This window comes from Vulpes vulpes, chromosome 2 (assembly GCF_048418805.1).
Source record: "Vulpes vulpes isolate BD-2025 chromosome 2, VulVul3, whole genome shotgun sequence".
In the NCBI taxonomy this organism is placed as follows: domain Eukaryota; kingdom Metazoa; phylum Chordata; class Mammalia; order Carnivora; family Canidae; genus Vulpes; species Vulpes vulpes.
In genome coordinates this window covers 3,971,218-3,993,841 of record NC_132781.1, presented here as the reverse complement: position 1 = coordinate 3,993,841, position 22,624 = coordinate 3,971,218, and the positions used below count along the sequence as shown (strand labels likewise).

General features: G+C 55.0%; 1 long non-coding RNA gene across 4 annotated transcripts; it reads right to left on the bottom strand.

Annotated features, from left to right (window-relative positions):
• Positions 1-1,706: 1,706 nt before the first annotated feature.
• On the bottom strand, positions 1,707-22,419 carry LOC112920846 (uncharacterized). 4 transcript variants are annotated; one of them, XR_011999488.1, is made up of 5 exons: positions 8,818-9,039; positions 7,147-7,233; positions 6,599-6,771; positions 5,371-5,487; positions 1,707-3,566 (listed from the first exon to the last, which is right to left on the bottom strand). It is a non-coding gene; the product is annotated as an uncharacterized lncRNA (long non-coding RNA). The 4 variants fall into 4 exon arrangements; XR_003235150.2 differs by lacking the exons at positions 7,147-7,233; positions 8,818-9,039 and adding an exon at positions 22,209-22,419; XR_011999490.1 differs by lacking the exon at positions 7,147-7,233 and having other exon boundaries at positions 8,750-9,066.
• Positions 22,420-22,624: the final 205 nt, after the last annotated feature.

Sequence of the window (22,624 nt, the reverse complement as noted above, 5' to 3'; positions counted from 1 at the left end):
GCCACCACCCTGTGCTCCTTTACGCGAGCCTCAGGGAGCACAAGCCATCCTGGAGGACCGTGGCTGGCCAGACTCACACCGTCAGTTGCCAAGACGGAAGCTTGGCCTTCTTTTGAGGCGTTTCCCACCACTCCCTACTCAGGGCCTGGGCTTCTCCCTGTGCAGGTGGACCAGGTGTCCAGTCATCCACCGTCCATGGCCTCAGCCACTGTCACTCAGCGCCCCCCTTACAGGCAGATGGAGCCGCTTCTGGATTCCTGCAGAGGCCACCGTCTGGGGAGGACCCAGCACCAGACTGTGCAGCTGAGGCTGGAGATGCTGAGCCCTCCTCCCTCCCGACCTGGCTGCCCGCGGGGGAGCCCCCCACCGCCACCCCCACCCTCAGGGCCATCTCAGGAGCTCAAAGCTGCCGACAGCAGCTGCCCATGTTCCGAAGAGGCTTCCTCGCTCAGCAGCTTTCTGCAGGCCGTGGGGCCCCGCGCCCCGCACCCCGCGCCCCGTGCCCATGGGCGCAGCGAGAGGCCAGCGGCCAATTCGGCACATCGTGTGCAGCCCCTGCGTGGTGCCGCCGTGGCTCCTTCGTCCCCGCGCCTGACACCCGTGCCCTCGGCCCCTCTGAAGCGCGGGAGACGGATCGCTGATCCGCCGAGGAATCGTGCTCTACAAGGTTAAGCGTGTTTGCCCAAGAAATACGGATAATGCTCTTATCATGTATGACCTTTACTATGTGTGGAACACTGTCCGTGACAAAAATGCCATCTTTTAAATGGTTTTCACACCGGGGTATCCAGCCATTAATCATGGTGCATGCGAGTGCCCGTGGCGCTGCCTAGGAAATCCGCGGGCCCTGTCGCATCCCGGCGGCTGCGGACGAGCCTTCACTTCATTATGATGCTGGGCTCAGGCCTGGAGTGTCCTGGGCCTGCGGTCCCCGAGGGCTGGGGCCAGGAGCCTGCCGCCACCTGCTCCTCCTCCCCTTCCTCCCCCTCCTCCCCCTCCTCCTCCCCCTCCTCCCCCTCCTCCTTCTCCCTCCTCCCCCTCCCCTCCCTTCCTCCTTATCCGCAGCAGCAGCAGCATCCATGTGGGCCTTATTTTAAGGTCTCCTTGGGCCCCGGGAGCCGATAAACAACTGGTGCTCGTGCTCGATGCCCCCGCTGAGGCTGCATGTTCATCAACAATGTCGGTGTTGCTGCCCGGCCTTCCCTCTCCTGCTGGAAGCTGGGTATTGTTCAGCAGGGGATGGCTGCCACCCGCCTGCTCCTGCCTCCCCCCTGCACGCTTAATTGGAGGACTGGCAAGCAGCAGAATTCGGAATATTCTCTCCACAAAGACGTTCTCTGATGTCAGCCGGGAGCATCTGCACTCTCCAATTAGGTGGCCACCAGCCACACGTGGTGACCCATGAACACTCGGAACAAAACTGCCCCCGACGAGAGGGGCTGTTATGAGTGGGAGACACGAACTGATTTCAAAAGCTCGGGACTTGGGGATCCCTGGGTGGCTCAGCGGTTTAGCCCCTGCCTTTGGCCCAGGGCATGACCCTGTGGTCCCGGGATGAGTTCCGAGTCGGGCTCCCTGCAGGGAGCCTGCTTCTCCCTCTGCCTGTGTCTCTGCCTCTCTCTCTCTGTCTATCATGAATGAATAAATAAAATCTTTAAAACAAACAAACAAACACAAAAGCTCGGGACAGAAACACATTCACCATATTTTAGTAACATGTTTTATGCTGATGACATGTTGAAATGACAACGCTCGGGATACATGGGGTTAAATAAAATGTTTTATTGAATTTAATTTTGTCTCTTTTTACTTGTTGAGCACGGCTACTAGAAAATGTGCAATTCCAGATGTGGCTCGCACTATACTCCCGTTAGGCGTGCATGTGCAGCAATAGGCCGGATGCACGCTCCCGGCAGAGACCTGGCCTGGGTGTGGGGGAGACAGTTGGGCAACAGGAGAGAAGGTCGGGCCCCTGCGCAGGGACCCGATGCTCCTGACCTCATGGTGGGTGAGCACGGTGCACTCACAAATATCCATGCAAACCACACACCTTTGGGGGATTATCTGTGTTTTCCAAGCCTGATGAGTAGAGACACACTTTCCTTTAAGAATAGATACTCAGTGATGACCTGGGGGATAGACAGGCAGAGGTAGCCAGGTCCCCCTGAGTCCCCATTTGGAAGGGAACCGGATGACCTCAGCAGAGAGCAGACAGTGAGTGTCCACCCCCAAACAACTGGCAGTGCCCCCTGGTGATGTTCAAATCTCGCCTGCCCTGCAAATTTCGATGCGCACATCTGTTCTGAGCCACTTCTTAAAATGACCAGTTGATGCACACCAAGGGCGGTACCGCTGAGCCGAGGAACTTCTTGATGACTTCTGGATGTTTTCCAGGCCACCTACAGCTATAACCCACTTTCCACCACTGTCCGAAAAAGCACCTGGGTACTTGGCTCTGGGACCACCAAACAAAACATTTCTCCATCAGCGTCATCCGGGTCTGACTGGTGCACAGAGGAAGTGTAAGTGAGCATTCTAGGACCGAGGGCCGTAGCGTGTGCAGGTGCAGGGACAGCCAGGGGCCTGCAGGCTGCTCTCCCCTCTCTCAGGGATTTGCCTGGCAGACTTTTGCCCGGAGCATCCCTGTTTGCCAGACTCTGTGGGTGCTGAGGGCTCAGAGATGGGCATGCCAGCCCTCAGTAGGCCTATTAACTGGTTGTTCCACACACATGGGCAAGCAACAGGATGCCCATGAGCGACCTGGGGGCATCAAGCCCAACCTGAGGATTTGGAAATGCACACGGAGGAGATGGAGGAGCCAATGATGCCTCGGCTGTCTGAAAGGACAAATTACAGGTACACAAGATAGTAGAGGTGGGAAGGACATTCCGGGCCAAGCAAGGCTCTGAGGCACGGGGCAAATTTAACAATGGGAAGTATGCGGTGGGCAGCCAGAGGCCCCAGGGCAGTTTGGCTTCCGTGGACCCATAAAAGGCAGGGAGTAACAGGAGACAAAGCTGGAAGGGTTGATGGGGTTAGGACAGACGGGCAGGGGGACCTTGAATGCCACACCCAGCAACCCAGCTTTTCCCTGGAGACAATGGAGCATCCTCAAAGGGCTCTGAGCTGGGGCAGATGAGGCCAGATTCAGATTCTCCATCAACTGTCCTGCCAGCCAGGGCTTGGAGTTGAATTAACACCAAAGGGACAAAGTTCGGTGGCTGAACTTGGATCCTGGTGTTAGGAACGGAAAAGAAGCGGAGATCCAAGAAATATTTAAAAGATGTAACTGGTCAGGCTCCATGTCAGATTCAACGTGGAGGTCAAGGGAGACCACCCTGGGGGCACCGTGTGTCTCCCAGATGCTGGCTCTGATCTCCAGATGAGAGAAGGGCGTAGGCAAGCCCCGATAAATCCTGGAGGCAGAGGCCGTATCCGCCAACGACGTCCTGGGCCAGAGCAGCGTCGCGCTGCCCACCGGCCTCCTGCTGACCTCTCGCTGGCTGTCTGGATGGCCCAGGGCACAGGGGTGACTCCACAGCAGCAGGTCAAAGCCAGCTAAGTACCTAAATAAAGACATGATTGTAAGGATGATTAATTTGAAGCATCTCATTAATTTCATGTGAGGGGTGGGGCCACCAGATAGCACTTCCCGAAACTCATTGTGTGCCTGGCCCCAAGACACCCCCATTCGATGTCTGGTTGGGTCTAATTTAAGTATGTAAATTTAATGGTTCAGTAAGTAAAATTGCCTTTATTGTTTGTGCAATAATTTATGGGCTCGGCTGGTTCATTTGATGGGACTCTATGATGGAGTAGGTGATGGCCGCGGAGCGAGTGTTTATATAAAGAACTCAGGGGAAAGTGTGGAGAGACATTCAGCCCTAGTCCCAAACATCGTATTCCCAGGCTGCAGGAGCAGGCCCGCGGCCACCCCGGGGCCAGCACAGGCGCTCTGCCCCCGAGAGGCCAGCTGCCACCAGCCAGGGCGGCTGCGGCCCTGGACACTCTGGCGGGTAGCTGGGTGGGAGCCCGGACTCCTGGGGTTTAAGATGCGTTCAGTGCAACCTGCATGCAGACGTTAGGAGGACTGGGAGCGCTCGGCGTGGGCAGGAGTCTAGGCATTTTAGAGTTCCCCTCACCACCTGCTCCCTGACCCAGCCCTGTCTGCTCCGTCCTCCTCCTCTTCCCCACACACCCTGCACCCCTCGCCTGCTGGGGGAGGGGTAGTGGTGAGCCAGGGGTGAGGGTGGGCGGTGCTGAGAGATGACCCGCAGATGGCGGAGCCGGGGCATCAGGAGGAGAGTCCCCAGGGGACTCGGTCACCCTATCTCACTGTGGAAGGTGCCAACGCATAGCAATGAGAAGACCGATCTGGGAGGCAGGGGCTCCAGGTTTTTCTGCGCTCGGGGACTTAGGAGGTGGGAAGCCAGCACACGCAGAAACTTGATCCTCGGGCACCTGAGTAGCTCAGTCTGTTGAGCATCTGCCTTCAGCTCTGGTCATGATCCTGGGGTCCTGGGATAGAGCCCCCCATCGGGCTCCCTGCTCAGCGAGGAGTCTGCTCCCGCCCCCGCTTGTGGCCTCTCTTGCTCTCTCTCTCTCAAATAAATAACTTCCATCTTTAAAAAGAAACAAAGAAGCTTAATTCTCCTTCTGTTTGCCCAAGATAATCCCTGGGCACGCCTGAGCGTGTACCAGCCAAAGTCAAGGAGAGGGCGACAAGGGGACTGCAGGCCGGCTTGGGCCGCCCATCCATTCCTCAGTAGTCCCTGTCCTCTCGGAGAACCCCACCTCCCAAAAAAGCCAGTACTGAAAACTTGGTCCAAAGAGAACCCCTGGTTACTCTGCTTCAATCGTGTCCCTTGTGCCAGGGGTAAACTGAGTCCTCATGGGAAGAAAATCCGGTAAAAAATGGAGTTTGGGAAGACAGCTAAAAGAGTGAAGTTGGGAAGCCTTGTTAAATGAGATCTGCCTTTAGAGCATGGAGTCGTGAGGATGCCACCGCTGACATGTGACGGTGGGTCACGCCTCCGGAAGGACGGGTGGAGTGGGGGGGGGGCAGAGAACCCGCGGCCCTCCCAGCACGCAGCTCCAGCTGGCAGCCACCCATTCCGGAGCTGAGCACTCCCTACTCTTCCAGGCCCTGGTGCTCTCCTCCATCAGGTTTCAGCCTACCCCGTCCCCTGTGATTGTCCCTGCCAGGGTGGGGACAAATAAGCATGGCCACCTCTCAATTTTCCATGGCTGATTATCTACTCTGTGGATTATCGAAAGCCAATTTTGGCTCCTAGACCAGCATTATCGCACCCAACCGCCCTCTCCAGCCCACCTGAAGGGGGGGGGAGCTCAAAGGGCAAGTCTGCTCACCTACGACTCGGCCTCGAAAAAATGCCTCTTGGAGAGGAACTCAAACTTCTGTGGAAGTTGGGTGCCGTCCTCATGAGATAAACACCCAGGATTTTGTATCACGCGCTTTACTGATCCCTGTTAATAGGATAAGGATGCTGTGCTAAAATTAAGCTGCCTTCACATTTGTTTCCAGTTCACTTCTCCCCGTGGGGGGACGGCCCCCCAAAACAGACTGACAAGTATAAACTGCTCCTAACCACGTTAGCAGGGACGAGGGCTGCTGATGCCCACCAAGGGCTCACCGCGTGCCCAGCACTGAACCAGTTCAGGAGATGGAAATCTATAGAGACAGAAAGACAGAACCCACGGGTCAGGGCAGGGCCCCCAGGAGGGGACTCTGAGGCCAGGATCAGAGTGCAAGTCATTTAATCAAGAGTGGAGCACAGGAAACACCAATGCAGAGCAGGGAGGGGATGTGGGGACAAGAGGCAGTCCCGAGAAGTACCTCAGTCATGCAATTGTCACCGAGGGCAAATGGAGCTCCAGCCCAGCAGCAAATTCTGGGAGACAGAGTGGCCTGTCCTGGAGGCTGCAAAGTTTCCACCAACTCCCTGAGCACCCTTGGCTGAGGGCTGGTCCCAGGGGCATAACTCATCAGCACTTCCGGCCTGTCCCTCTACCTAGAGGGATCCTGACTCTGGCAGTGAGTCCAGGTGCAAGAGCAAGCAGAGGTCAATGTCAAAGGGCTCTAGGTGGGGCGCCCGCAGGTCTGCTACACCCATTTTAAGAAAAAATTACTTCCCAAAGCCATGCACCTAATAGCAGGCAGAGATTCTTCCCCGAAGCCCAACCATCCCCTGGGCCCACCACACTGACTCTGCCGAAGGCCCCCCTGCCTCTGTGGGTTTCCCACAACACCCAGCTCCCAGGTGGGAGCACATGGTGGCATCCCTGCTAACACCCCCCCACACTCCATTACGAGGCGGAGTGACACCACAGAACACTGCAACAGCACCAAGGTCGAAGGCCAGGGGTGTAGCAAGAGCCTGACCTTGAAAATACTGCTTTTCCCACTGACGCAAAGAAGGCTGATGAGCATGGGAGAGGACATGGAGACCTGGAACCCTCCTACCTGCTGCTGGGGACGTACAGAGGTGCAGCCACTGGCAAAACCAACGTGGTGGCCCTCGGTAAGCCAACCACAGAGCCACCATATGACCCAGCAATTCCACTCCTAGAAACATACCCAAAAGAATTGAAAATAGGGGGATCCCTGGGTGGTGCAGAGGTTTGGCGCCTGCCTTTGGCCCAGGGTGTGATCCTGGAAACCCAGGATCAAGTCCCACGTCGGGCTCCCGGTGCATGGAGCCTGCTTCTCCCTCTGCCTGTGTCTCTGCCTCTCTCTCTCTCTGTGTGTGACTATCATAAAAAAAAAAAAAAAAAAAAAAAAGAATTGAAAATAGGTGTCCACAAAGACCTCGACTACAGATATTCACAGCAGCCCTATTCACAACAGCCCAAGATGGAAACAGCCCGAAGGTCCAACCACCGAAGCATGGGTAAACAGAGCATGGCGCATCCATTCCCGGAGTGTTGTTTCAGCCGTGGAAATAACGGAGTTCTGAGACGAGCTGCCACATGGAAGGACCTTGGCTCCGTTATGGGAAATGAGAAGCCAAACACCAAAGGCCACATATTGTATGATCCCACTTACACGAAGTGTCCAGATTGGGAAGCTCTGGAAACAGCACATTAGTGGCTCCAGGGACCAGAGCGGGACAGACTGGCATGTACCTGCTTATTGTGGGGTTTCTTTTGTGAGGATGTTTGCCACCAGATAGTCGTGATGCTGCACCATGTCATGACTGTACTAAAACACCACTGAAAAAAAAAATAAATAAATAAAAAAAATAAAACACCACTGAATCGTATTTACAATAGTTAAAATGGCAGTTTTGTATAATGTGTCCTTTACCATAATTAAAAAAAAAAAAAATAGCCGCCCACCCCAGAAGAAGGAAGGAGTGATATCGAGGTTAGAAGCATTTATTGCACATAATTGCAAAACTCGTGAGAAATCTCGACTCTTTTTCACACCCAGAATGGAGCGTGGGCACAAACCCAAACCAATAATAATAATAATAAAATAATAAGCCCTAACAGCTGTGGGAGTAAAAATCATCTCTTTGGCTCATGTGTGGATAATCGAGAGTTAACTCTTAATAAAAATCATAAAACGCGGGAGTAGTGGGAATAAAGATTATGTCCTTAGCCAACTGCCAGGGACCATGTTCCTAAAATAATGACTCCCCTTTTTATTTCCTTCATTTTATTGTACAAGGTGTAATATAGCCGGGCTGCGCCCCACCTTCCAGGGGAAGGTAATTGTCAATCAAAATGAAAAATGTCATAACTTAAGTCTGTCCCAGCCTGACAAAAGGGTCCATATGGTCCTTAAGTGAGGCGCGTGAAGGTTGGCACACGGAGCCGTGATTTACACGGTCACCAGCGGACCCGCTCCTCCTCGACCTTCAGGGACCACGTGCACAGGACGGTCACCTGGACGCGTCCCCGCAAGCCCTGGAGCAGGGTCCCCACCCAGCGAACCCCGGGAGGAGAGACCGCAGTGAAAGAACACAGAACATAATTGATTCCCCTTTCTCTGCCCTGCCGCTGCCGAACGCCGGAGTCAGAGCAAACGACGCAGGCTGCAGGTCTGGGGACCGGTGGCGGCTGGTTGCGCTGCTGTTGCGTTGCCACGTTTGTTGTCTCATCTTGGGAAGTCATGATGCAGGGACGCTTACGTGGGACTGGGCAGCACAGGGTCGCGTGTGGGCAAGCTTGCCCTTGCACCTGTACTCGACCAGAGTGAGGACGCGCGGGCGGCATCCCTTGTGCCAGGCGGTGACGTCATTTCAGCCAGAGGCACCTCGGGTGAGAGACATCCCCGGGCCCCTGGTGTCCGGCCTCCCAGCCAGAGCCTCCTCCGAGACTCCCCCAGACCCCTCGCCCCTCCTGGATCCCTTGTGCTGGGGCTAAAGCTGCTCAGAAGGAACAGAAACCCGTCCTGGCTCCTCCTTCTTTTGAGCCCGTCACCCCCCCACTGTCGCCACCGCCCCCGTGTTGTTCTGTATTTTAAATGAAGGCCATCTGAACAGCAACGCAAGCACACAGTTGGGGCAGCAGCCTGTCTTGTCCTCCCTCGCTCCGAGTCCGCAGGCCCCAGGGAGGCGGCCGAGTCTCTCCCGGGAAATCAGAATATTGGGGAGGCTCCAGGAATTTCTGGGGAGTCTGCAGACAGCGCATGCCTGCCACCCACACACGCCCGCCCGCACACCCGCACTCATGCTCCCCCGCACTCTCCCGGCTCTCGGGAGCCCCCCCCCCACACACACACCTCATTGGCATCCAGTCCCATTAACTGATTGCTCCTCCCGCCCTAATATTCTAGGCTGTTCAGCAAACCTTCTTTTGTTTCCGCTTCCCGCTGTCCTTCTGAGAGGGGCCCTTCTGATGAATATTAACGCTCCGCCTGAACTGTTCCCAACCGTCTTAAAGGGCAGTTCCTCTTTTCGGGGGGCCTCGATCAATTGATATAAAGCAAGGGCGGGATCGATACGGAGGGCAGAAGGAGCGGATTGCAGGGTCTTTGGATGGACGAGACTGGATATCTTTTTTTTCTCCCCTGAACCTCCTCGTTTGCTTGCCTGGACTGAGCTTTTTTTTCTTTTTTTTTTTTTTAACGATTTTATTTATTTACTTATGAGAGACATGGGGAGAGAGGCAGAGACACAGGCAGAGGGAGAAGCAGGCTCCCTGCAGGGAGTCTGATGTGGGACTCGATCCCAGGACCCCGGGATCACGCCCTGGGCCGAAGGCGGGTGCTCCGCCTCTGACCACCCAGGCGCCCCTGGACTGAGCTTGCAACAGGGCAGCTGGAGGGGCTTCTAGGATGCGTCGCTCCTGCCAGAAGCCACCAAATTACCTCTGAAACAATGTGATAATCAGCTGGGCAGGGCAGGGGGTGGCAGCTCCAGCACCATCCTGCTAATCCTGTTGGGGGGGACCCGCTCCTCCCCACTGCTCCAGGGTCCCTGCTGGGGCGGGCAGCTCCCTCCCTTAAGCAGCCTGCCTCTCTGCCCACTAGCTGGCCTGGGCCAGGGCGCCAGCCTGGGTGGCGGCAGGGTGGGCCCCGAGGTCCCCTCCCGCTCCCCCCTCCCCCCTCAGCCCCACCCCTTCTTTCCTCTCCCCAGATCTGCTGTAACTGACATTTTCCATCTGACAGGTTCTGTTTTCCCTGCCTCCGGTTGCCAGGGAAACAAGCAGGAGGACCGCAGCCAGGGAGCCGTTAGCTGCCTTTTTAAGGGGCCCTGGACATAAACAGCACTTTCCATAATGGGAGCCGGGCACAGAGGCTTAAAAAAAAAAAAAAGACAAAACAAAACAATGCAGAAGAGGAGGCTAAAGTGAAAAAAAAAAGTCAGGGAAGGGGCCCCGTCCCCCCCCCACACTGGGTTAATGGGAGAGTGAAGGACGGAGGACAGATCCCAGGCAGCCTTACACGCCCCTGGACAAAACCGGCCACTTTCCGGAAGGGTCTGATCGTCTCCTTGATGTGCAGAAAAGCAGACACCGGCCGCCAGCCCCGATGGCTTCTCTGAGACCACGAAGCTACTCGGGACTATGGCTCCACGGAGCGGCGGGGGCGGGCGCCCCTTAGGATTGAAACCCGCGGCGTTTCTGAAGCGCCGGGCCATGCAGACCTGTCCTTGGAGAAAGGCGAGGGGTTCTGGTTTCTAGGGCCCACTTGCTCCCTGGAGGAAGGGGGCAGAGGTGCAGGAATTTGGGGGGAAATGGCAAAGGGCGAGGTGGCAGAGGGGAGGGTGCCCCTCTCTCAGGAAGCCAGCTGGCACTGGGTAGGCAGGGATCTCTGCATTCACCCAGGAGCCTTCTCGAAGCAGCCGCTTCCGCAGCCCCTTGTTTGTAGACCGTGCATCATGCGTGAGCACGCGTGAGCCTAAACACGTAAGGTCAGGCGCGTGGGCCTAAGGGGACCCAGCCCTTGGCAAGCTTGGGGAGCAGAGCGTTTATTTGTGGGCCCCCAAAGGCAGCATCTGCTTGTTCCCCTTGGGTGCCCCTTCCCCCTCTACCCCCACCCCGACCCCAGCAAAGGAGCGACGCTCACTGCTCTCCGGTGCTCGTGTCCACCAGCCCGTGCCCGTCTACACCCGCGAGTCCCTGTCCCAGACACGCTCCCAATGGACCAGGTACCTACCGGTGCACCGAGAAGCGACATTGCCCGTGCTGACGAGCAACTGGCACCATCTATTCTGTGCTCGTTGCTTCTAGTTCCCACGACGTTAAACAGGTCATGGAACATTTTTACACCCCGTCATTAATGATTTTACACTCTCTGGGCTTCAGGTCTGTGCCTTTCCACCCAGAGGCCCCCTAGTCCTTCAAACTCCGTAGATTCAGGGCTGAACTCGGGGTCCTCCACCCCCAACCCAACCCCCGCTCCTCCCCCCAAAGTCTCTAACCCACAGCCTCAGGGTGGCCCATACCCCTCCCTCACCCTGGGCCCGAAGGGTCTGTGACTTTGGGTTCCGTCGCGGGAGTGTTTCTGAGCCCCTCTCCCATCTCCAGCCCCCTGCGTCTACCATGTTCCCTGTCCCAGGCGGTGCCTGCCCCACCAGCACCTCTACGTTCTTCCCACACGCTAGGCTGCTGCCAGCAGTAGGGTCTCTCCTTACGCACACCTGCCCACCCTCTCCCCTCCGCCACCGCCACCCAGCCCCAGGGATTTCCATTTGAGAGCACGTGAGAGCGAGCTAAGGATGCAAACTCCTTCGCCTAGTGCTCCTCACCCTTCACCTTCTGACCTTGACTCCGCCTTCCAGATCCTTCTTCCACCCGCCCCCTGTCCCCTCACCCTTCCACACCTCCGTCCCTCAGCCTGAAAGTTTCCTTATCCCTGCTCGGCTTAGCAACGCCCACCCGTGACATGCCGCCACAGGCCGGAGCCTCGCCTGCCCTCCCTGGTCACGTTGGTCACCCCCTCCCAGCACCTCGCCTGACGTTTGGTCCAGGCCTGTCGCATCCTCGCGGGCTGAGGACTCTTTGCCAGCTGAGAATTGGCCTGTGGACAGCAGGTGCTCATACATGTCATTTCTTTGTCTTCCTGGTGGGCCCTGGGAGGGGGATGGCAAAGACGCGTCTCCTTGAGAGGCCCCGTGTTGACATCCTGAACAGCACCTGCACACGGCCTGCCTGTCCACATGCAGGAGGACATCCCTGCGTGAGGGAACAACGTCGGGTTGAGAGGTGAGCCTCCTCAAACGGGTTCGCTGAATAGCGTCCCGACGGAATGTCACAAACATGTTAAAGGGATCAACTTTCTTTAATAACAAGTATAAAAGAGGAAAATAGCATGTGGTCCCACATCCCACAGCCCGGATACCCCTTCTTGATATATTTTTAAAATTAAGAATTCCTTTTAAAATGCCAATTCAAAAAAAATAAAAATAAAAATAAAATGCCAATTCAGGGCAGCCCGGGTGGCTCAGCGGTTTAGCGCCACCTTCAGCCCAGGGCGTGATCCTGGGGTCCAGGGATCGAGTCCTGCGTCGGGCTCCCCGCATGGAGCCTGCTTCTCCTTCTGCCTGTGTCTCTGCCTCTCTCTCTATCTCTCATTAATAAATAAAAAAATAAAATGTTTAAAATGCCAATTCAGGGGCGCCTGGGTGGCTCTGGTTGAGCATCTGCCTTCAGCTCAGGGCGTGATGGAGGGATCGAGTCCTGTGTCAGGCTCCCCTTAGGGAGCCTGCTTCTCCCTCTGCCTGTGTCTCTGCCTCTGTCTGTGTGTCTCTCATAAATAAATACATAAAATCTCTTTTAAAAAATAAAACGCCAATTCATAGCACCTGTTGAGAGACGGTCAGTCTCCTGAAGTGGGGAAAGTGGGCTGGGAGCATTTGGGACGCAGCCCCAAAGGCAGACCAATGGGCTGAAGTGCACCACGAGAGGGGAGGGGTGGCCCGAGCGAGGGGTGGCCCCAAAACCCAAGCTGGCTGGGGATGGAAGGAGACAGGTACCAGGCGGGAAGATCCGGGCGCTTGAGGGTCTGTGTCCGGGAGCCCTGACGGTGCTAACTCCACAGCCGCAGTTGAGAAAATCCCACTTGATCAAATCAAAGCAGGCTGAAAAGAGGCAACCAGCGCCGATGAGAGGTTGTGTGTCACAGAGACGCGGGGAAGGGAAGAGGCCGAGAGGGAGGCACTTGTGTTGGGCAGAGGGCTCACAAGTGCTTTGACTTTCTCAAGAACTTAATCAACGTTGTTGTGCTATTTATAATTTTTTTTTTAACTTGGCCAGTAGCAAGAGAGCTGTTGTGAGATCAGGTTGGGGAGGCTGAGAGGCCTGAACCAGCCAGGCGCCAGTTTGCTGACGAGGATACGCACGCCGGACAGAGGCCAGAGGCTTTGTCGCCCACCAGGACAGGGCAGCTGCCAGGATCCCAGGGAAGGCTGGTGCTGGAACAGCGGGGTCTCCACACTCCCCACCCGTCTGACCATGGTGTGGATTTGGTTAGAGGAGGCCAACGAGGATGGCCCCGTCAGCTCCTGCCTCTGCAGCTCGTGGGGTCCAGGTCAGGCCTGGCCAAGTGGCCGGCAATCAGAACTTCTCCTGCAATGGGTAGTACTGTAGGATAACAGAGTGCATGAATTGTGAATCGGCAGTTTTGGGGTCACCAGGATAGTCCCTGAGGCCACAGCCAGCTTCCCCTCGTGGGCCTTGGGCAAAGGCTGCGGGGTCCGGCTCCAGTCTGGAGCACCCTCCGGATCAGATGCTGCTGTCGCCTGCAATGGGCATCTGTGCACGGGGGTCTGCATGTGCTGGGTGTCCAGGGGTCTCGGACGGTCTTCCCGAGGGTACGAGGCACCCAGAGAGGGGTGAATCAAGTCTGGACTGATGATGTGGGGCAGACAAGGGCCCTCCCTCCTCTCTGCTTGGCTCCAGCCCCCAGAAACCTCCTGCCTTCTTTCCAGGAGCAGAGGGAGCTGTTCTGCTCTGAACAACAGGTTCATCCCAGGAAGCCAGGCCCATCCAGGGTCCAAGCAGCCAAATCCCCAAGGGAAAGGATTACCAGGCACTCACTTGTATCACCTTCTTTAATTTACTAGAGAGACTTCCACCTTTTCAGTTCACTTTGTCCTCTGGGCAAGCCTGTAAGATAAGCGGGGAAGGCCTGGCTTTACCCTTCCTTTATGTGTGTAATGCTTTCTCCGTCCATTACGTGGACTGTCAAATGATAATACAGGGAAACTGAGGCCCAGAAATGTTGGAGCAACATTTGCCCACTGTCAGGGCAGACCCAAAAAGGATGTTTTGTAACTTCTAAGTTGGGACTCTTCTTGGACAATACCGCCTTCGGGAAGGGGTCCTTGAGGACGGTCATGGCAAAGATGACAACGCGGAGGCTGGTGGCAGGTTGCCGATCTGCACTTTGTATGTTTACAATGTACGATGAGGTTGGAGGGGTACCAGGAACAATCTTGAAAGCCAAGGTCCAAAGTTTCAGCTTTTCCCAAGAGCAGTGGGGACCCAGCATCTCTCCAGCATGGGGTGGTCACAGGGAAGAAGCCTGTCTTTAGGATGGGCCGGACTCCCAGAGACCATGCGTCTCATTCAGGGGTCTGACTGACGACTCGAGAGGAAGGAATCCACATGCTTTGGCCTTTCCAGGTGGTTCAGGCTTGCCCTGCTCCAGGCCTTTGTCCTCAGTGCCCAGGGCTCCTGGCTGTGTCCGCTGGAAAGTCTTAGGGGGGACCTCCAATCCCCAGAGGGAGGCCTCCATCTGTGGGGTGCCTCCATCCCTGGAGCACCACTAGATCTTCTTTCTCTTTTCTCTCCTGGACCAAAGAACACTGGCTGGTTGGCCCCAGCCCTGTGTGTTGGATCCAAATTAATTGCCTTTGTTATGTTCATGATGCAAGTGTCCCCTCCAATTCTTTTTCATGCAGCAGATTCCTGCATGTTGCTAAAAATACAAACATATGACTCATAGCTTCTGAAGACCCAAAAGAGCAAGAACCGTGCTTGGCCTTTCTGCTCTTTGGAGTCAGGCCAGGGTACCAGCTCGGGCCGAGGGCCTGAGAGCGAGCACAGAGCTCACACTCAGCTGCAGAAAGGCAGAGAGAGACAGAGAGACAGAGAGACAGAGAGACAGAGCAGTCCAGACGGGACCCAGGGCCCTGGAGGTCGGCACACCTCTGCAGGCACAGCACCACTGCAGGTAGAGCTTTTGCACCATTTCTTTGAGCTCTTCCTCTGCTCTGCGCTTTGTGGTATTGTCTTGTGAGAGGTGAGATCTCAGTTCTTGTTTACTGTCTTTGCTGTCTTGGGTAATCGGCCCCCTCTAGCTCACAGCGGCCTTCTGGAGGCAGTGAGGGCCTCCCCCAGCAGCCCAGATGTGCCCACTGTCCCTGGGCCCTCCACGACCTTGCACCAGGGGAGAGCCAGCTGCTGGGTAGGCCCACGGGCACCAGCCTCACCCCCGATGAGCAGCACAGACCCCTTCCCAGCCCTCCGCCTCTGATGCCCCAGCGGTCCCCGAACCCAGCAGCCTGGCCTGGGAGTGAGTGCCTGACGCCGTCCTCGTGAGGCCGCCCTCCGCTGGTCCCACAGGGCCTGGGCCAAGAAGCCAGATCTTGCAGAAACGGGACTCTGGAACCGGAGACCGGCTCAGGCAACCTCTGCTTCCTCTTCATCGGAATGGGGGTTAGCAGATGCCCCCGAGGCTGATGTGAGATTGAGGAAGTGGGAGCCCGACGCCTGGCCCAGGGAGAGCCTCGGAACGTGTCGTCACGGATTAACCCGCGTTATTAGCACCCCGGCCCTGGTCTCCCAAACTCGGGACCGCAGTCACCCCATCCCTGCCCCACACCTGGAGCTCAGGCCCCTCTCCTGCCCGGGGCCCCTCGGTCTCTGAGTCACGGACGGTTGGCCGAGAAGCAAACACTGTAAGTCCTCACTCCTGGGAAGCAGCAGCTGAAGAAAAGAAAGCCTTTAAGAGCATTTTCTTGGCAGCCGAGGCCCTCCGATGAATCAGGATTCTTTTCAATTCCTGACTTTATTCCAGGCGACCTGCCGGGTCCTCTCTCGTTCCCCTCCGGGTGCAGCCCCGGCAAGAACGGGCACGCAGAGGACATGGGAGGAAGGAGGGGGATGTGTGCTCAGAAATAAGGGGCTGACAGGTCCCTGTCCGGCTCCCAAGGAGACCTGTCCTGCTGAGGCTAGAACCGAGGGGCTGGACATCCCTTCCCATGCATGTGACACCGCCCCCGACACCCCACAGGCACTGACACCTTCTCCCTGACACATCCTCTCCCTCAACACTCAGCCTCCCTGAAAATCATCTACCTGCTGTGGTCACTGTGGAGCAAGGGACAGGGAAAGGGGTTTGGGGAGAGGTGAGGCCGTAAGACAAAAATGTGACCCACGTTGGCTGGCCACGTGCCCACCCTGGGCCAGTGCCTCTATGCCCAGCGCCCTGGGCCCCTCCAGCCCTGAACGGCCAGAAGTGAGAGCGTCAGTCACCCAGTCAGAGCCAGCCGCCAGGACTACACCCACGCCTCTTTGTTCTCCTCCGTGTTCAGGCTCCGCAGAGAGCGGGGCAGCCGGGATGCCCCGTGCCCAGGACTCTCAATCACGGCAGGACTTAATGACCAACTGCTCCACCATGCCTCCCATGCACTGGAAAACGCTGGAAGGTAGCTGTTAGCAGCAAACCACATGAAACAGCGAACCGATCCAACTAGAAATCTGGTCGAGTATGCCCGGTACCCCCCAACGCCGCCGCACACGCACCCCCTTTATGAGCGCCGGGCACAGCCACCGTGATCCACAGGCAGCTAATTATCCTGCAGCCAAGGCCCGTGGTGGGGAGGGGAGCGGGAAGTGGGAAGCAAAGCTCGTAATTAAACCTTTGAGTGCAAAAGGTTCTTTCCATGTTGGAGATTGATTGAACCAAAAAGAAGTGGGTCCTACCAGAAGGTTAATTCCCAAATTGGCCACCCCTGGTTTAACTTGGAGTTAAATGGGACTTTTTTTTTTTTTTTAAGATGGTGGACTGTTAGAATTTTATTTTTATTACACTGCCAGCCAAAATAGGTTCTCTCTTCTTGCCCTTCTGGGTCCAATCGTTGTGATGATGGCCCCGACTTGCACAGGCCTGCTTGCACCTCTGTTCCTGAGGAACACCCCCCACCCCCCCACCCCCCCACCCCCCCACTCCGAGGCTGGAACTGAGCTTGGCCACGTCACTGGCTTTGCCGAGGGGAGGAGCAAATGTGACACAGCACAGGCTGGGGACGTGCTCACGCTCTTTGGAACCCTGAGACCACCACGGAAGAAGCCCAGGCTCACCTCCTGGAGGCCAAGAGGCCACATGGGCCAGTTCAGCCTGGATCCTGCGACCAGCCAGCCCGCCACCTGCCAGAAAAGGCAGTGAGGCCACCCTGGAGCCCCTGGCCCCAGCAGAGCCACCATGAACATCGGCCAAAACTGCCCTGAAAGGAACTGCCCCACTAATCCGCAGGACACCAAGATATAACAAACGTAGTTTTAAGTCTCCTGACTTGGGAGGTCATTTAGTCTTTTTTTTTTTTAAGATTTTATTCATTTATTCATGAGAGACAGAGAGAGAGAGAGAGAGAGAGAAGCAGAGGGAGAAGCAGGCTCCATGAACGGAGCCCAATGCAGGACTCTATCCCAGGACCCCGGGATCATGACCTGAGCGGAAGGCAGATGCTCAACCACTGAGCCACCCAGGCCTCCCCGGGGGTCATTCATTCTCGACGCACTCTCCAACCTCTACCCTATCACATGCCGCAGAAGGGCAAAGACTCCTTTTTACTTAAATGTGTATTTCCATGCCTGGAACTCCGTAGAGAAGACACCGAGTAACCTGGTGCGCATGGAACACGGGTGCGCCCACGCATGCACACACACACACACGCTTCTCTCACGTCACTTACCTTCTAAATGAGTTGTAGACACATGAATGTCAAGCATCCCTTCTGCAGATCTCCTGCGGAAAGTATTCATTGTACCTGCGGCACCCAGCGGCACCTGGCAGCCCCGGTCACTCTAAATGCTGAGCAAGACGCAGCCCACCCCAGCTGGTGCCTTAGCACCACAGGAAGGTGGAAGAACTATCAGCACGGTCTTGACTAGCTGGGCGATGGCACCTGCCAGAGGGGCCCTGGAGGTGGTGATGGAGGTCTCACGGGGCCACAGAGACCAGCCCAGGAGCAGAATTTATGAGGTCCCAGCCATCTGCAGGGACGGCCCCCTCACCTGTTTTGTCCTACTTAGGTGTGACTGGAGTTTCTCGCTGCAGCCTGCGCTGTTTCCTCTATAATCTGTTGTGGTCTGAGCCTGAGAAGCAGCAGCCCTCTCTCCCCTCCTCCTGTATCGACAGGGCTTCCTAACTCACAGGCCTCTGCAGAAAGCACTTTTAAGAGTATTGCAGGGGCACCTGGGTGGCTCAGCGGTTGAGCATCTGCCTTTGGCTCAGGTCATGACCCTGGGGTCCTGGGATCAAGTCCCACATCGGGCTCCCTGCAGGGAGCTTGCTTCTCCCTTGCCGGTGTCTCTCTCTCTGTGTGTCTCTTATGAATAAATATATAAAGATCTTAAAAAAAAAATAAGAGCATTGCAGAGCACACAGGATCCGATGTCAGCTTTTCTTTCCTTTTTTTTTTTTTTTTTTTCAGGTTTTCTTTCCAAAGCAACGTCCAGAGCTGTGTGAGCCAGACAGGGCTGCTTGGACAGAGGCCAGGCCCAGGATCCGGGCTTCACCCAGGGTCTGTGCCTGACCTCCGGTCCCTCTGTTCCCAGGCCTGGGGCTGGCCTCGTGGCAGCCTTCCTCCCACCCCCAGGGAGCACCTGCGACTCCACTTCTCTCTCAGCCCCAAAGGCCCGACCCAGTTCCATGAGCAATGCTCAGAAATCACAGAGCTTAATAAAGTGCTGCCTGTGGGAACAGTCACAGACCACTTGAGGAGCCCATTCACTCTCTATGAGGGCAGCGTCTCATTTCGTGCCGTTCATTCATCCTGTAGGGGCACATTCATGCTCTCCTTGAGGCAGCCACTTACTGTATCACATTTTAAATTGATACTTAAAAGCCTTGTTTACAACACATTGAATGGAGTCTAGTAGATGAGCTATAAAATAATTCCTATTTTTTTGAAACTTGTCTTATATTAAATCATACACAATGAATGTCTACCTAGGGACTCCCTTAATTAGTTGTGATGTATCCATACAAAGGAAAACTATATAACCTTTAAAAATAATGAGATATTCCTTGAACACAGTAACACATCTGCAATGTATTTTTGAATGAAAAGAGCAAATTGGAGAACAAATATATACAGTGTGATCCTGTTTTTGAATACACATATATATTAGCAATGGCACAACATGCTGTAAACCAAAATAGGTCCCGTTATTAGTAGTTATTATCAAGGCAAGCAGGATTACAAAATCTTCCACTTTTTACTTTATACATTTTGGTTGTTCTGAAGCTTTTTTGTACATACGCATGCACTCCTTTGATAATCAGAAAAAAATAAAGTTTAAAAAATAAAAATAATGACAAAAAGTAAAAATCACACAAGCATAAGGACCTCCGCCAGGTTTATGTGACGGACTCCACGAAACATAGTATTCACAGCAAAATTAAAAAGTCAGCTGGGCAGACAGTGCCCACTTTCTAAATCTCCAGGAAATCCCATGCAGCTCCAAAATGAAGAGTAGACCCTCTCTGGAAATGCAATCTTATAAAGCCGACACGGAGGGCCCTGTACCATTCGTGGAAAATGAATGTTTCTCAGAGCCCACCTGGCCACCGGGACCCCCTGCTTTACTAGTCGGCGCGTGCTAGAGCCTGCTGTGGCAATAACCCCAAAACATCAGCGACTTAGAACCACAAAGGTTTAGGGGACAGGCTAGCTTATAGATGACCAGTCCTCTCACTGAGAACAACTAGTAAGCTGCTTAACCTTTTTTTTTTAATGTTAAGACATCAGAGAGTGACCAAGGCAGTGGGGCTTGAAACACAAGCCACATCCCCGAGACAGGGAGACTGAGGCGACTGTGACATCCCATACTACTTTCCCTCCTCCCGGGTTAGTTCCCTGGCAGTGTGGACAGAGAGACCCAGGCCTGCAGAAATAACCCCTGAGAGCCAGAGGAAGCAAGCAGAGCTTCCACCGTCCCATGAGGCTGGGTGATCGAAACTGGAATTCGGGGCTATTTAGGAAGCCAGGGCTTGGGATCCCTGGGTGGTGCAGCGGTTTGGCGCCTGTCTTTGGCCCAGGGCGCGATCCTGGAGACCCGGGATCGAATCCCACGTCGGGCTCCCGGTGCATGGAGCCTGCTTCTCCCTCTGCCTATGTCTCTGCCTCTCTCTCTCTCTGTGTGTGTGACTATCATAAATAAATAAATAAAAATAAATAAATAAATAAATAAATAAATAAATAAATAAATAAATAAATAAGAAGCCAGGGCTTGAGATGTCACGATCCCGGAAAGAAGAGCAGCTACACAGAGTATGGGGGACTTTCTGGGTCACTTTCGCCCTCCCGGCCTGGAGTGGTTCCCCCCACCCCCAGGACACAGGCCAAGAGGAGAAGGGAAGAGGGTGAAGCAGAAGCAGAACCTGAGGAGGTGATGGAGAATTTTCAAAGCTGACAAGACATCAAGACACGGATGCAAGGGATCCCTGTGTGGCTCAGCGGTTTAGCGCCTGCCTTTGGCCCAGGGCGTGATCCTGGAGACCCGGGATCGAGTCCCACATCGGGCTGCCTGCGTGGAGCCTGCTTCTCCCTCTGCCTGTGTCTCTGCCTCTCTCTCTGTGTTTCTCATGAATAAATAAATAACATAATAAAAAAAAAAGACACGGATGCAAGAAGTGCTAAGAACCCCAAGCATCACAAACACATGCGTGCACACTCCCTGGCTTATCATAATAAACCTATCGAAACCCAAAGACAACACCACCAAAATATTCCCCCCGCAAAACCGGTGGAGTTGGCTGAACTTTCCATGTTCCAGAAGCATGGAAAGGGGTGACAACCTCTATCACCCTGAAGGAAACCCGTGGACAAGCAAGAAATGAATGAGAAGCAAAGATTTCCTTCAAAAGCAACAGACTCAACAGGCACCCATCCGTTGACCAGGGGACGCGGACAAGAAGGTGCACAGGGATGCGGACTGTGCTAGTGTCAGGAGCAGGAGCAGGAAGCAACCCCCCATGAACACCCACCAGCGACGCAAGAGAGGAACGCATCCTGCTCTGTTTCTAAAATAGAGCTCCTGGAGCAAGGCCCATGAGTCACAGCCCCGCGTGGCAACGCCGAAGAATCTCTCAAACGTTGAATGAAGAAGCCAGACACAAAACAGCACATGCTGTACGAGCCCACTTATGAATAAAGTTAAAACAAAAAAAAAAAAAAAAAAAGCAAGCCTATGAGCGGTGAGAGAGAGACCAGGGCTTAGGGTGGTCGTGGTGAGGAGGTTTCGGGGGGCGCCTCCGGGGAACTGGTAACAGTCTCTTGATTTGGGTTTGGGTTACAGGGAGAGGATGGCTTGGTAAAAACGCATCGAGCTCTGCATTAATAATGTGCATGCTTCTGTCTGCTTCTTCTGTATGTATGTTAGGCTCCCATAAATGGTTTACGGGGGCGCCTGGGTGGTCCGGTCGGTTGAGCGTCCCGCTCTTGATTTCCGATCACGTCGTGATCTCAGGGCGGTGAGATTGAGCCCTGCGTCTAGCTCCACACTCAGGAAAGAGTCTGCTTCAGATCCTCTCCCTCTCTCTTTACCCCTCCCCACCTACCTCCCTCTCTAAAAAAGAGAAAGGAAAGAAGAAAAAAAGAAGAAAGAAAGAAAGAAAGAAAGAAAGAAAGAAAGAAAGAAAGAAAGAAAAAAGAGAGAAAAGAGAAAAAAAATATTTACATATAAAACAAAAGGTAAAGCATGATTTTTACAAGACAGATACTAAAGTAAAAGGAAATTCTAGTACCAAACGCAGTAGGTTGTGAATAATTTTTAAATTAATTAATTAATTAAGTTATAATTTAACTCTCAGGTGCAAGGTCACAGACTCCTGACTTCTCTGGCTTTTCCCTAAGCAATGGCCCTTGTGTGTCTACGTAACGCACCTAAATATCTTTCTAATGCCGAGAAGGAAGACATAACCGTTACAGCAAATTTAGCTACAGGCCCTGTTGCCTCCGGAGAGACCCCACGCCCGCGTCCGTCTGCCCTCCCCGATGCACACCCACCCGCACACATGCACACGCACACACACCCTCGCAGGGAGACGTGACGGTGTCTCCGGCCCCATACACTTGGGAGCTTTTCCCCGATCAAAGGACGAGCAGTGAAAAGCAAGGGCTTGATTCTTCTTTATCCAGTTACCACTTTGGCTGCGGCCCGGGCCTCTTCAGGCGATGACGGGGAGACAGACGCTGAGGAAATCTCGCCAGGAGGCTCCTTAGGAGCAGCAGCCAGCAGTCCCACCCCGGGAGCGGCCCACCCGGCCGCAGGGGGGCGTCCCTGGAACTCCCCGTTTGGAGGAGGGAGCTTAAGGGAAGGTCACCTCCCCCTCGACTCTGTCTCTCTCTGTCTCCCCCCCCACCCCTGGGGTAAGGGGAGCACCTGCACTCAGGACAGTGGGGGGTCACACCCGCCCGCCATCTGGCCACACCTCCGGCCTCTCTGCGCCCGTCACTGAGCCGGTGCCAGCCTCAGTTCCCACATCTGCAACATGGGATGTTTACCTCGTGCACCTTCAAAGGTCATTTTCAGGGAATCCCACGGCAGCCCTCAGGGGAGCAGTTTGTAAATTGTCACTGCGTGCGTCGTAAAATATTACGTTGTTGAAAAACATAGTTTCTGTTAATGGAGAGAGAGACAGATGGCAGATCCTGGGAACCTCGAGTGTAGCTCCGGAAGGTTCCAGCATGAAGCGATCTCTGTGGCCCGAGGAGCAGGAGAGGACAGTGAGGGGGCAGGACCCGGCAGGGGTGGGGGGGCAGGGCGGGGGTACCCAGGGGAGTGGGCTGCAGGAGGCCCGCCCCTTAGGAGCTCCGTGGGGGTGGGGGGGGTGCAGCGAGGCCAGAGCCGGCCCCTCTCCTCCTGCCTCCCCTCCAAACGGTTTCCAGGAAGGGCTCTGTTGCCATGGGAACACATGTCC